Raw genomic sequence first — 12,968 nt, 5'->3', positions numbered from 1 at the left:
ATAAAATTTAAAAAGTAAATATTTTAGATGATTATATGTATATATTCACACCCGTACATATAATAATTTATTATTACAGGCCTTAATAAAAACAGCCTTAGAAGTAGATCAGACCCAAGGGAGCCCCCTGAGATGGTCCAGCACATGGTATAAATAGTGAAAGGTGATATCAGGTCCACCTCCAGGTAAAAGAACTCGCCCTGGACCGGATGTGCATTATTAACCAGCACTTTGTGTTCGTTCTGCTGGAGCAGCATGATAAATTCACCGGGTTTGATTTCTCCTCCATGTATGATGTGATGTCTCCAGCGGTGCAACAGGTGAACCAACCAAACCTACCTGGGGGCCAGAAGACATGAATATATGATGATCATACATGGAAGCTGCTGTTCAACATCCGTCAGATGTTTGTTCTCCAACTCCAATACCGGCATGAGGTTTAATTCACATTTAAAATCTAATTCTAGTGGATTGAAAATGAAGTCTGGAGCTTATTTGTCTCTTTTTACACTTTAATTCACCTCAGAGCTCCAAAGGTCGATCACGTGACCCTCAAACTGGGACCCTTAAATAGTTTAAACATCAAATTTCAGTCATAGATCGCAAAATATATATAATTAAGCTGCGTAAAGGGAGGATCTACAGACTCAGCGGTTTTTCTTTTGATGCTTGTGTCTCATTCCATCATGAAGAATCATTTTTAATCATTTAGACCACGTGACTTCAAATCCGAACCAAAACGGAACGCGTCCCTCTTTGGGGGCCAATCCAGGAAGTTGTCGGCTCCACTTTTACACACTTAAAAAATAAAATTGAGTCTCAGTGGAAATAAGTTGTGACGCGCGTTCATAATCAATGAATTTATTGTTTGATTATTGATTTCACTGCACAGGGAATACATTGCGTCACAATGACGCCCGCAAAACAACCCGCAATAAGCAACGCAAACCAACAGTGTTCGGTCTGTAACAGGGTGTAACAGTTCCTGGATCTTCACTTCCTGGATGCCCCCCCCCCCTCCCACGCAAGTCTCCAACCCAGCTCCTGCGCCTCCAGGTGCGTTTGACGCACTCGTTCCATCAAGGCACGTTTGTAATCGGTGGCTCATCCGGCGCCGGGGGGCTCCATCCGGGATCAGAACCCGGGGAGGACGCGGTGGGTCCGGGCGCGGAGGAGCGGCGTCAACGTCTCTCAGAGCTGCGCCTCCCGCCTCCGGGTGTACCAGCCGAGGCAGGCGCAGACCCCCACCACGGACAGGATGGCCCCCAGCAGCAGCGCCAGCGCGTCCCCCGCGTCGTACGCTTCCACCGGGGGGGCCAAGCTGAGGACCAGCAGCAGGACGAGCGCAGCCGAGCTCCGAAGCGCGACGTGGGGAACCATGTTGGAGCTTTCCTGTTGGAGCAGCTGACGCCTTGACGTCATCAAGAGCGTCAAGACTTCCTGGTAGGATCAGCCAATCGAAGAGCCGCTTTATTCTAACACGTGTTTTGGACGCTCCGCCCCCCCGCAAATATATTTCAGTTTTTGTTTTATTTGTTAATATAATTACACACGTGTGTGTGTGTATAATATATATACCGTGTACACACACACACACACACACATATATATATGTGTATGTATGTATGTATGTGTGTGTGTATATATATATATATATATATATATATATATATATATATATATATATATGCAGTATATGTATATACATATATATACATATATACTGTACATTGGCCAATCAGAATCCAGTTGACAGGCCGGCTCTGATTGGCCAATCATTTTCCATATTAATTGCTGAAATGACCTCAAATTGGTTGTGTTGTGCTGACTAAACAAATTGCATGGCTTGGCGGTGTGTGTGTGTGTGTGGGGGGGGGGTGGTGGTAGTGTGTACCTCCAGGTTTTCCTGAGGGACTCTTCCTGTAATTTAATTACAGTGGACAAGCCAAAGTAAAATATTGACCTTGTATACCTGCCATGCTGCTGGACCTCCCTGCCCCGACTGAGGATACAGATGCACATTTCCCTTCCATTTACTCCTCCTCTCGTCTCCTCATTATACAATCCCTTTTGCTCCTGCTGTCTGTTTGGCAATTTATCAAACACAGACAAGACCTTCCTGAACCCTGTCCGATCTCCACGGCTACAATCCGCCGACCACACGGCCAAAGGGACGTCTCACTTTCCAAAATAAGTCGTTATGCATTTTCTTTTCCGAAAATAAAACAAAACGAATCCCTCGGCGACGTAAAATCCGACTTGAGAGATGTCTTAAATGTATTAATCCACCAGAAATGTTGTCCAGATTCAATGACCAATAAACACCCCGGTGTTAGTAATTGATCAGTGGGCGGATGCTCCTTGTCTGTTTTTGTCAGAGGTCGCCGAGGCGAAAAGGCAGAATCTGGGACGGCTGACAGGAAATGGTTTTAATAAATAAAAGCCCCAATGTGCAAAACGTCCAGTTGTAAAAACTTTTTAAAAAACAAGCTATTAAAATGCTTATTCACCTTATCTCAGCAAGATATGGGCGAGAGGCGGGGTACAACCCGAGTAAGATGCCAGCTCATCACAGAGCCACACAAAAGACAAACAATCACAGATAAATATACCGTGATCAATTCACTTATCTTCCATTCTTGTGCATCTTCTTCATAAATTATTCATGAAGTCGCTCTGTTATTTTACTTTTTAATTCAAGGATGATGACTTTTCATATTTTTGTATTTTTTTTTCTTCTTTTGCAGAGGATGCTATATTGACATTTTTGTCCTCAAATGTTAAAAAAGCAATGAAATAAAAAGGCCAGCTTCCCGCATGTCACTGGCTATGTAAGCATCATCCATTCTCAATTACTCTCCACAACAGTGATGACAGAGTTCCACCTTTACCGACCAGCACAAAACAGCCATCCTGGAAGATTAATTATGTTCCGAAATTGGTTTCTCAGAAAACACTGAAAAGCTGATCCTTTAAAGCAATTGCTGCTTTTGTAGTGCTTCAGTGCACCATCCATAATGAATTGTACTGCAAGGGACATGACAAATGGATTTTCCTGCGTCTTTTGTGGCAGTGTTCGAGATGCCGGAGTACTTAAGAGAACCCGAATCAAGAGCAAAGAAAAGAAGAACGGTTCCGCGTGACGTAGCGTCCGCGAATCGACTCTTTGAAATATCGGAAAACCGAGAAAAAAAAATCTAACGGGGGAGCCTGAGGATCCTTGACAATCACGCACTTTAACTAAGTTATATCATTATTTAAAAGCTAACAGATTGATCTCTTCATTTGAAGCGTTTGCAGACTACAGGAAAAATCGTGGCAGCGACTAGCGAGTCATCCTTTGTGTCGATGTGACACTCCGACAAGGTAAGCATGAATAATCTTTCTTCTATGTGCATTCAAGTAATATTTGTTGCCCGGCGGCATCACATTCAGAAGTTGTCAGACTACTGATTTCAGAAAAAAAAATCCACTGATGGTGTGATAAAAGATTATGTAAATATGTTAGCCTTTTTTAAATTTGGGTGAATAAAGTTAGCGTTCCGCTGCCGGCTGCCAAGTCTTACTTACCCAGAGGCGAGAAGGAAGAGAAAAAGTATACCAGTTGTTTTCTTTTTCTTGTTCCTCCCCTTCGCTGTGATTGATTTCCAACCTCGACAAAGTTCCAGTTTCATTTGCTGAAATTAATGACTGCCTGGAAGGGAGAAAATCAATCTATAATATTATATAAAAATCACGGCTCACCAAATACGGACTTGTTGGGAATGTATGAGTGCGACTTTCGATCTGTACGATATTTATTCAAGATAACGTTAACAAATGCAGAAAAAAACCTTTAACTATCACAGAGCTAAGAAATAGCTAATGTGGCTGCTAACCATTTTGGCGGGAAAATTTAAGCATACCTTTGAATACTGCAAATAAAACACGTAAATCAATGTTACGCTACGTAATGCTACAAATAGTATAAAATTTAAATTCGTGATTCTTCCCCTTCATTACTATCCAAAAAAAAATCATTCTTCATCCTACGATAAAATCTTGAAAAACAAAAACTGGTTGATTTTTCAAATGCTGGGTTATGAATCCCAAGGACTATATTTTTTTCTCACGCAGATTCATTGTGTTTTTGAGAACCATTTGAATCATTTTATTTATTCGCCGTCCGTTTACCTGATGAGTTTCTCCGTAACAAAATAGATGGGCACCGTTGAAATAGATGGAAAACAACGCAGCATTGGTTTAATCAAGGTGATTAAGTTTTTTCTCAACATGCATGCTAATGTGTAGCCTCCGTCAAACGTGGTCGACAGTTGTTTGCGTCGCCATCGCTCACGGGGCAACGGTTGTGCACATGTACCAGCATGACAGCTCATCACGATTCCTGTCATTGGTGTAAGTATTACCTCCTTCGCTTCTGATGATGAACATCCATCCGGTTGGTTCATCATCTGCTGCGTTCATTTCCATGTTAATATCGGTCTGACTGGAAAAAAAAAAGGGTCAAAAGATGGATGACATCGTTCACTCACATGTTTGAACTGGATACTAAAGAAATAGGGGTACGAACCGATGTCACCTTCGTAATGGAAGGGGGAGTAGTTCAGGTAATGTCCCAGGGAGAGCTTAATGGTCACAGGTGCTTTCTGTTGAACTGATTGTTCTCTCTTTCTCCCCTATGGGTTGTAGCATGCCGGACCTGGAGGCTCTAGACCAGAGACCAGAGGTGCTACATCAGCGTAAATGCCCCCTATGAGTCATCCGGACCACGAACCCTGACAAAAACCCAAGAGTCTGCTGCTACAGTTGCGTTTGTTGGTTCTGCTTTGTGTATATAATATGATCCTAGTCAACTACTAACCTATTTCTAATGACCTTGTCCTGGTGTATATCCCATGTATAGAGATATGTTATTCCAACAAATTGCACTCCTGTAGTCCCTGTTTTTTAGCCGTTGCACCTGTGCAACCTTGCAGTTTCGTCTCGACCCAGTCTCTGGCTGCTCTCTCGTGTGTCATGTCAAATCTCCGCCGTAAACAAGCTATTAAGTGACCTATTTATTCGGGCCAATTCTGCTGGCTCACTCACTCCAATTACTTTGCCGGTGGAACGTCTGTTCTGGACCACTTCACATTGGTTTACGCTTAAATCAATACTTCTGCAAAAAACCAGAAAGTGCTTCCGCGTCGCAGCTCTGTCAGCATCCCCTCCCGTGGCGCTCTAAACATGTTATATAAGGTAAGTGCTTTGTGTAGCTGAGCGAACGCTGCTCTCATTTTACAGGAAGAAGTATTCCTATTCCTTTACAACCTCCTTTTTTTTTCTCCCTGACTCGTGCTTTCGATGAGTCTTACCAAAGACTGTTGGGAGCAGGTATCTCGATGGCAGCTAGACGGAACATCGTCTGGAACGGCATGTCTTCCTGTGTTTGGAATAATGTGCACTTTCCTGAGTAGAGCCTCCCTGGCTGAAGAATGCCTCGGCACGTCAGCTCCATTACTTATGAAGTTGTACCAGTGCATTTTCTGCAATTGAGCCGTCAGCGGCTGTCAGTCAGGGGAAATTAAGGAGTCTGCTGATTGCACTGCTGGTAATTACAGAGTGCAGCTGGAGCAGTGCCGTGTCAAGCATGGGGGATATTTTAAGCTTACGTCTGGTTTTTCTCCCAACAGCCAGGTCGAATAATGCTCTACAGAGGACCAGCCAAGGGCCTCTTACTGACCACAGGTGATATCCGTAACGGACAGGAGCAGTGAGTGCTTAGAGACGCAGTGGCGTTACCGCAAAGTCACCAGTTAATTTCCGTCCGGGCATGATGAAGCGCTCAGTGTCCTTCATAAAGACTGAACTCTTTACCTGCTTGCCCACTACAAGTCGCCCTTGATAACCGTTATCTTAATGATTGCAATGATGCAGAGCTAATTATAGTGTGATAAAGTATGCAGTTTATTGATCCCTGAAGGAAAGACTTCTTTTGTTAGCAGGAAGTTCCAAACATGGGCTCAGTGTTCAAGGGGAGAGGCAATCCAGGTAAACATTGAGGGGCCCCTTCGAGAAAATTAAGGGTAGATGTCCTGGAAGTTGCCTCCCAATTGGCACCTTTTGCAAAGATGACGTCAAACCCCCCTTTATAACCTCATGAATCAACTTTACCACGTTTTACCTTTCAGTTGTGTGTTTTTATGGAGTTATTTGTCATTTCTAAAAATGAATTATGGCATTAAATCAATGGTTTCGTAGCACCAGAGGCTTACGTGTGAGGAGTCCAGCAAAAAAAAGCTTTTAAGGAATGGATAATCAATAAAAATATATAATTTGGTTTTGAAATTATTACCCCTCAAAACTCTTGTTGTGTATTGCACTTAGTTGTGGACACAGATGTCTGCGCACTCAGAAGGCACTTTCATGCCTCAGTAACCTTGTGTTCAACGGAGAAGAAAATCATTGCATCGCTAAGAATTGTTATCAGATTGATAAATAATGATTGGTTATGCGGGTTTTTGGGTAGTGTAAGGCAAATCCCAACCACAGTGTTTGTGAAAAGTAACCGTGTTGTGTCTTACGTCGCTGCGCATGAGGTATAATCGGGAATAAACAGCCTGTGTCACAACTCGGAGCCAGGGTAGGCCGAAATGATTCCTGCATCAGCGTCCCCACGGTGTTCCGATGCCTACAGGGATCCGGCTCCTTGTGCACAGATTAGCATAGCCTGCATGTGAAACTGTCTTCTTGTCTTCAGGTCTTAAGGGAATCACTTGGCTTCATTCCCCCTTCCCCCCAACACTTTTGAAAAAAGATGTGTTTTCATCGACTGCCAGTAGATTATTACTGTGTAGTAATGAGCCTTCAGTGCACCTAATCTTTACGACTATGAGGATTTCTAAAATGAGATTTACTAGGCTGCAAAACCATTAAGATATATGAGCCTTTCTACACGTGCAATCTTCCCGCTAAATCAAGGAGTGTTATTTAAAAACAATGCTACATCATTGAGGGAATAAAATTTAAGTGTTCCATAAAGCCGTGTCTGGAAAATTATTCTGCCACTTAGGGGCTTTTAACAGGACCATCTGGAAGGGAGAGTCAACTATCGGACCATGTTTCTGTCCGAGAAACCGCTAGTCGTCATGTCAAACTTTAGTGTCTTGCCCAAGAAAGACACTCGTAGATGTGGCTATGCAATTATTTAATCTAATTCTTGGAAAGAAACCAAGAAAACATATTCATTGATATATGACACTGGGCAAATGTTGATCCCTTTAGAAAAGGGTAACCGATAAGACGACATTCCATGTTCGGACGGACGCTGTGGATGTGATCAATGATCTTTAGCTCTCCCACTGCTTTACAGCCTCTGGGTTGTGCTCACATCCCATAAAATACAAACTGATAAACAAAATGAGACAGTCAACCTGAGGGGAAAACTAAATCATACCATTCTGGGTCATTGCTGTGAAAACCCGGTTGAAATATTTTGTTTTTTTGCTGTGATTGAAACTGTTTTCACTGTTTTCACAAAACGCAACTAGGACAAGAAGCAATGTCGGTGACCTCCAAACTGTATCGTTAGTCCATCCTTGGGTTTGAGTCCACATACTCGAGTACCTTAATTCACATCAGTCTCTGGAGAGCCATCGGCCACCACCACCAGAGTGTAAGCTCCACCGAGGGATCTATCTTCCTGCTACTCGGATACGATGACCTTCAATCTCAATCTCTCTGAAGAGCCAATAGACTTCCCGACAGAGTAAATATGACAGATCGTTTGCTGCAATAAACAAGTGCGTTGACCTCATTTGCTTGTCTCCTCTGATTGAAACGTATTTGTCTGACGTGCCGCCGCTGGTTTCAGTAAGAAGCTATTATCGAGCAGAGGATACAACTGCCAGCGAGTCGTGCCCACCGACGCTGCACATGTATATGAGTGGGCATGCTTTGACCCAATCTAAACCAATCAATCTGACCCAGAAAGATTGTGGCAGCTAAAACGGTGGGAGGGGAACCAAGTTCCCTCTCATCTTTCTGCAAACACTCCCACATGCACACACAGACCTAGATTTATCTCAGCGACTAGAAATCCAGCGACTGAGGCGGCGCTGGCCATTTATGTTGTTTGAAGAGCATTGATATTTAAAGGAAGGGTGAATCACGCCATTCAGACTTTTTTTTTTTTTTTTAGTCGGCATTCAAGCTGCCAGAGATGGCAAACAAATACAAAATATATTCCAAAACAAGTAATGAATGTAAAATGTGTTGTGCGATTTGCTGTGTCACCTTGTTTGAATTCTGCTGACATCATTAAACCAACAATAACTGACCAGAGACCAGGTAGAGGTAAATACGAAGGCTTTTGTTGAAGTAGATTTTTGGATCCTTTTACGATGGTGAGTCAGATGTTAGTCACAGCTCTCAAAGCACCAGCCGTCCATTAGCTAATGGCTCAAGGAGCACCATCATTAAGAAGCAAGCAGCATTTTGTTACGAGGCAAAGCTCTGAGAATATTTGCTTTGTGCAACTTGTCTTATTAGTTAGCTTAGCATTGCCTATACATGTGTACTAGTGCAACATCTTTGACTCAATCAGTCAAACGATCTCTAACTTCAGCATCTTTAACGTCATTTCTTGGTGGGTAAACGGTCCATACTTCAGAACTCTATTATCGTTTTAAAAGAACACCGATGCAATCATGGTTAGGACCCACATGCAGAACACCGGAAGAGACGTCCCCATTCATGGTTTTAATTGAACAACAAAGGAAATCCCAAAAAAGGTTTCTGAGGACAGCAAGTAAAAGACCAAGAGGCAAAATCCAGGGAACCTACAAGATCTCAAAGAGTTCAAGAAACACAAAGAGTGGTTGAAAGAAATGTGGAAGGGAACTGCGGTGTGAGCTGAGTGTAAGTAGGTGGAGTCTGATTAGAGAATGGAAAGCAGGTGGCTGAGGCGACGCAGGTGACCGGAATGAGTGGATTGAACCCAGGATACAGAGGATAGGAGGGAAACCACGGCATAGGAAGGCAAGAAATAATCAATAATGCATAAATGGAAACTATGATACTGTAAGTGCATCTCATTTTGCTTTGAAAATTTATGTATTTAGAAGTATTGACGTTGCTTTCATTCAATCGGTTTCATATGTGATGCATCCTGACGCTGGAAAACGATTAGAAACTAGTTAAATTGGGGAAAGGGACATATTTGCGTCAGCAGAACTTTCAATGGTGTGAACAAAACATTTCTTTTCCTTCTTAAGAAAGAGAGCCGTTGGGTGAGGGTCACCGCTACTCTTCTTCATCTCAAAACCTTTCATCCGGCAGCGGCATTACATAAATCTTCCTCTATCTGCCTCGCTTTGGACAGGCCGCGGTTTGCCCGGCTGTCCGCGTCTACCCTTCTGCTCGAGTTGATGTTGGCTGCGTGGGCGTAGTGTCTACGAAGGCTACATAAGGGTCCCAACGAACCAGCAAAGGAACACAGAGATCAATGATGTCATCGCAACAGCAGGTCGATGTCTTAGAGACATAAAAACAACGTAAAAAATCAAGCCATGTTACCCCCCCCCCCTTCACTTTCTTCTCTTAATTAATTTCCTCCTACCTTCATTTTATACGGCTTTGGAAGAAAATACTTGAAATTCAAAGTAATGCTTCTTACTTTTCTTTGTCTAGAGTGTTTGTAAGCTTTATTTCTCCACTCTCATCTATGAAAACACGATTACGGCTTACAAAGATTTCTCGCAGATTCCCGACATTGATTGGAGACGCAATTTGCAGACCACTGAAATCCTTCAGGCATATTTCCATATGCCTCTTGTTCGAATAACAAACACTGTAAACAAGGAGCGGGGACTGGAATAATATATTTTAATGGCATGCAGGAGAGGAAAGTTTTGCCAACAGAAGTAAAGTTTGCTCTTTTGTTTTCTCCTGTATTGGATGCAGGAGTTGAAACAAAGGTGATCATTTGTCTGCAATGACGTCTTTTTTCAATCAAGCAATCGTACAGTGAGGATAAAGCTTAATTAAAAGTGTTGCGCTTGCTGGAGTATACAGACAAATACAGTCTTATCGCGTAAGACGTTGTGCAGCCTGGATGCCTGCAACCTTTTGATAGAAACTGTTTGTGTTATGTAAAATCACAAAGCAGGTATGTATTCAGTCTAGAGTCGCTTCCTTTGCACAGTCTTGAATTCCGGTCGTCTGGCGTGTCTCGGCTGTGAGCACAGGGAACATTCCTAGCCAACAGCTGTTAACCTTCCATCTGACCTGAGAGACTCGCGAACCTCTGGCCACATCAGCGCGTGTTCGCAAAACACAAATGGACGTCCGCGTCTCTCACTTTTAGTCCTTTGTGAACAGGGAAGACGTATCGGTCTAACAGGACGTCATTGAGACCCAGAGGACGACATGCACTCACACCGGAGGTAGTTGACGGACCGGGAACGCAACCTTGGAAAATCTCCGTTCCCTTGAGTATTTCCCTTGAATGGCCCTTTTTGAGCAGAACAATCGCTAGTTCGCGCCGTCTTCAGGGTATCTTTGGGGGAGGAAGTACAGAAACCTTGAGTCCTGAGCTCTGAGGTTAACAGACAGACATCTGAGGGAAAATTAAGTAGGATGATATAAATAATACAAATTCAATGATTCAGGACAAAACGGACGAAAAACCAAGGAGGAATTACGGCGCTTTAGATGATTCCGATGCCCGCCGGCGTCTATCTCCACTCCATTCACATTCCTAAGCTCCTTTGTTGAAGTTCATCTTAAAAAGTCATGTGAGGTTATCTTCGCCAAGGTCCAATCCCGGCTATAATGAGGCTCAAGCGGCGAATGGAATAATAAGGGTTGAACGCTAAGCTGTGCCCTCGGTTGACAACAAATCAACCTTCACTCATTTGTCGATGTCTTGCTTAAAAATCCTTGATATTGATCCTTATATAACCTGATATCGTGTAATACTTCATATCTACTGGAAGCAGCTTTGAAGACTCCCGTTCTAGATTGCCTTTGCTAGCTTTCGTATTTCCTGAGCGATTTTTCTGTTTTAAATTTTCCAGACTGTCACAATGACTTAGAGCACATTCATGCTCTGGCTGCGTTGAATCGGCAGGATGAATAGGTGCTCGCTCGAGCCGTGATGTGTTATTCTGTCTCTGTTGTTGGCTAGGTTCTGTCCTTGGCTCAACCTGCCCCCAAAACGAGTGCACATTTGCATGCATTAGGGCTCTCCCGTGGCTCGCCTCCTACCCGCTGCGCCGTCGAGTCTGATTAATGATCCGAGTGTGCCACTTCTCACAGCGGCCTAGCAGACCGCCTGCCTGCCGACATCAGACATCCAAATGTAGGGGCAAAAATTTAGGATTTCATTTGCTACGCCAAAAAAAACAGCGAAATGCCTGGATCAATGCACGCAAAGACACAAGAATGAAGTATCTGAAGCTATGCACGCAAAAATATTCATGTGCATCATGCAGGAAGATACTCTAGTAATGACTGGTGTACGACATTTGTTGGGTCAAGGTTCAAGGATCCATTCACTTGTCACAGAACAATCCAGGATTGCACACCGAAATGCAGATCTTGCAACGTCAAAGTATTAAAAGGGTGTACGGTATGCCAGACTGTTGGCTGTGTTTGTTTGTTGGACATTTTGACATTTATTTTAAAGCAGATGAGAGGAGGGAAGAAGAGAGGAAGGCTGATGGTGAGGAAGGTTTGGGGAGGATAGTCGTGGAAACCCTCCATGCGTGAGCTGCCATTGGTGGACGGCTTGGCATGCTCCTGCTGGGGATTGCGCCGTCTGCTTGCTCCAGTTCTCGTTCTGTTTTTTTTTTTTTTTTTGAGTCAAGCCACACAGAGGCTTTGCTAGTTTCTAATGGAATCCCCGCCCCCTAAAACGAGGGCAGAGAGGAAGACGGAGTAAGAGAGGCAGAATCGAGAAGTCGTTCTACATTTATTTGTTTATCTCTCTCTCGCCGTTCTGTGTTTCTATGCTTGCGGTGGAGGCAAATGAGTCTCTTGTGTCACCCGGTCTGTCAGGCATGTGATCACTATCGTGCATCTCCGTTGTTACGGATACCGAATGGTGATATTAGACTGGGTTGAACCCTTCGCATAGAACCCTTCAATTCCTTTTTCTTGTCTGTCGGAAAGATTTTGCTGCTCAGGCTCATCAGGGAGATTACAATTGAGGTCATTTGGACTGAGCTACACAAGTTAGTCCCCACCCCCACCCCCCCATACCGCTGGAGTCCAGATATCGTGGTGATGGTGACGGTGGCTGATGACTCTGCTGAGACGAAACAATCAAGTTGGTCAATTTGCAAAGACTTGACAGTGATGGGAAACTAGAAAGTGTGAACGACTCAGAGGTAAATAGTTTATCACGTTTAACAGCGGCCAGGTGATAGGCTATCAGTGAAGGCATGTCACTTCGCTATTGGTTAGCTGTGACCAGCCTATAAGGAGCGAAATCTCACTCGACAAACCCCAGATAACGACTAGCGTGCACGCATGAGAGGTGGCGACGGTAAAGTTGCACAAGATGTTCATGGAAACACGAATAGCTACGCTGACGAAGACTGAAACCGATCCGTTACCATGGTGAAATTTCACCATTTGTCATCGCGTTAATCACGAAACACTCTGAAAGTGTGTGTGCCTCATTGCGTTCTCCTCACATAGAACACTCATTCCCAGCGATCAAGCATCTGTTACGGAATCATAGTCGTGATCTTTCCATCTACTCTAAAATGATGATTGGAATCTGCTCAAACTCCAACCTACATGTTATATTTTCTACACGGACATGTTTGATGACTGGATAACCGTATCTGACACGTCATACAAGACTTTACACATTGTCTACGTATAAAAGGCAAGAGAAGTCTGCAAATTCCTGGATGTTTTTATCCAAACTACGAACGTTTTTTGCAGCTCAGTGTCTAAAATAGAAAACTGGATGGCCC

The 12,968-nt window shown here is 43.6% G+C and overlaps 1 long non-coding RNA gene across 1 annotated transcript; it reads left to right on the top strand.

Moving 5' to 3' along the window:
• The first annotated feature begins 1,240 nt into the window (after positions 1–1,240).
• Positions 1,241–7,786, top strand: LOC137589304 (uncharacterized). Its single transcript, XR_011034163.1, has 3 exons — positions 1,241–1,443; positions 3,292–3,366; positions 4,690–7,786. It is a non-coding gene; the product is annotated as an uncharacterized lncRNA (long non-coding RNA).
• Positions 7,787–12,968: the final 5,182 nt, after the last annotated feature.

This window comes from Antennarius striatus, chromosome 22 (assembly GCF_040054535.1).
Source record: "Antennarius striatus isolate MH-2024 chromosome 22, ASM4005453v1, whole genome shotgun sequence".
In the NCBI taxonomy this organism is placed as follows: domain Eukaryota; kingdom Metazoa; phylum Chordata; class Actinopteri; order Lophiiformes; family Antennariidae; genus Antennarius; species Antennarius striatus.
Note: the sequence above shows the minus strand (reverse complement) of the source record. Positions and strands in the feature narration are given on the sequence as shown.